This window comes from Symphalangus syndactylus, chromosome 23, assembly GCF_028878055.3.
Source record: "Symphalangus syndactylus isolate Jambi chromosome 23, NHGRI_mSymSyn1-v2.1_pri, whole genome shotgun sequence".
Lineage (NCBI taxonomy): Eukaryota > Metazoa > Chordata > Mammalia > Primates > Hylobatidae > Symphalangus > Symphalangus syndactylus.
The window spans coordinates 24,713,898-24,716,165 of record NC_072445.2 but is presented as its reverse complement, the minus strand read 5'-3'; the positions used below and the strand labels follow the sequence as shown (position 1 = coordinate 24,716,165).

Below are 2,268 nucleotides of genomic sequence, written 5' to 3'. Positions count from 1 at the left end.
GTTTGTTGTTTTTAATAGCACAAATTGGGAAAGAATCATTGCATTTGATTAAATTACTTCTTCATTAACCAATGTACATGTTAGTTCTGTCATGGGTCTGGGACTGTGACAAATTTTGATAATAGAGTGATAACAAAAAACAGCATGGTCCTACTCTTACAGACCTTAAAGTTAACCAGGTACCCTTGGAAATGCCAGCCTCTCTAAAATAGTTCCCCTCATCCATATAGGAAATGACAATGAATGAAGGGCTTGATGCTATGCAGATCCAAGTCTACCACCAGGGCAACTATCAAAGTGTTCTTGAAAAAGAATACTTGAGAGTTCTTTATCAATGACATGAAAAATGACTTGTTTCCTCCATAATGTCTACCTTTGATTAGCCTAAAGTATTTTTGGTATGGTTAAGAGTATGCATCTTTGTTAATCGAAGACACTCCTCTCTGATAATATCAATAGAGGGTTATCATATGAATGAGTTTTATGGGAAGATAATTTACTCCCACTGGGAGCTGGGCTCTAAGATCTGTCTATGACATCAGTTTCAGAGCTCACCCTTGCCAGGACATATAAAGAAATTCCCTCTCCAGTTCATCATTATTTTGCCCCCGTCCATGATCCTTTTTTTTTTTTTTTTTATCTTTTTTTTCTCCCTTCCTCAGATTCTGAGTTCCATCATGAGTTTTCAGTGGCCCAGACAGGTGGCACTAACATGAAGTCATCAGAGGACCATGATCCTTCAAGCTCTTAATGATCAAGACACAGCCTGAAGAGAGTAAGGAGAAATGTTCTTTATATGCCCTAATAGTACCCTCATTTTTCTTATTTTCTTAGTATATGGAAGAATTTGACTTATGATTTCAGAGGATAAGCAGTGTTTCTCTGTTTATTACCAATAGTTCGTATGCTTGATTCCCCACCAAACTCTAAGTTCTTGGGGGCAAAAACTGTGCCTTTCTGTCTTCTGGGTGTTTTCAGTCAAGTGCAAGTGAAAGGCACAGTTGGCACTCGGGGCATCTGTTGGATGAATAAGTGAATGAATGGTAAAAATAAATAAATAAATGAAATGAATGTAAAGTAAGACATGAAATAATTTTAATTTTATTCTCAAGAAAGCTGATTCTCATTGAAGTATCACTGTACATTTGATCCCTTTATTCCTTATTTTGACCCCAATTTAGCAATCCACAAGCTGGATGAACTTGAGCATGTTATTAAACTTCACTAATATTTTTTGTTTCCTCATTCTTTTTTTTTTTTTTTTTTTTTTTTTTTTTTTTTTTTTTGAGACGGAGTCTTGCTCTGTCGCCCAGGCTGGAGTGCAGTGGCGCAATCTCGGCTCACTGCAAGCTCCGCCTCCTGGGTTCACGCCATTCTCCTGCCTCAGCCTCTCCGAGTAGCTGGGACTACAGGCGCCCGCCACCACGCCCGGCTAACTTTTTGTATTTTTAGTAGAGACGGGGTTTCACCGTGGTCTCGATCTCCTGACCTCGTGATCCGCCCGCCTCGGCCTCCCAAAGTGCTGGGATTACAAGCGTGAGCCACCGTGCCCGGCCTGTTTCCTCATTCTTAAAATGGGAATAAAAATCCTTATTTCTCAGGGTAATGCAACTCAATGAATGAGAAGTCCTCATGAAAGAGCATGCATGGGAGATCAGTATATGGCAATAAGCTTATTACTGTACTTGTTGCTTCTTGACACTGCATGATTGAAACGACATCACAGTGGCATTCTTTTTTTTTTTTTTGAATTTCTTTTTTATTATTATACTTTAGGTTTTAGGGTACATGTGCACAATGTGCAGGTTTGTTACATATGTATCCATGTGCCATGTTGATTTCCCGCACCCATTAACTCATCATTTAGCATTAGGTATATCTCCTAATGCTGTCCCTCCCCCCTCCCCCCACCCCACAACAGTCCCCGGAGTGTGATGTTCCCCTTCCTGTGTCCATGAGTTCTCCTTGTTCAATTCCCACCTATGAGTGAGAACATGCGGTGTTTGGTTTTTTGTCCTTGCGATAGTTTACTGAGAATGATGTTTTCCAGTTTCATCCATGTCCCTACAAAGAACATGAACTCACCATTTTTTATGGCTGCATAGTATCCCATGGTGTATACATGCCACATTTTCTTAATCCAGTCTATCGTTGTTGGACATTTGGGTTGGTTCCAAGTCTTTGCTATTGTGAATAGTGCCGCAATAAACATACATGTGCATGTGTCTTTATAGCAGCATGATTTATAGTCCTTTGGGTATATACCCA

General features: G+C 39.8%; 1 non-coding gene across 1 annotated transcript; it reads right to left on the bottom strand.

Moving 5' to 3' along the window:
* Positions 1–654: 654 nt before the first annotated feature.
* Positions 655–730, bottom strand: LOC129473877 (small nucleolar RNA SNORD66). Its single transcript, XR_008654403.1, has one exon. It is a non-coding gene; the product is annotated as a small nucleolar RNA SNORD66 (small nucleolar RNA).
* Between the last annotated feature and the right edge of the window lie 1,538 nt (positions 731–2,268).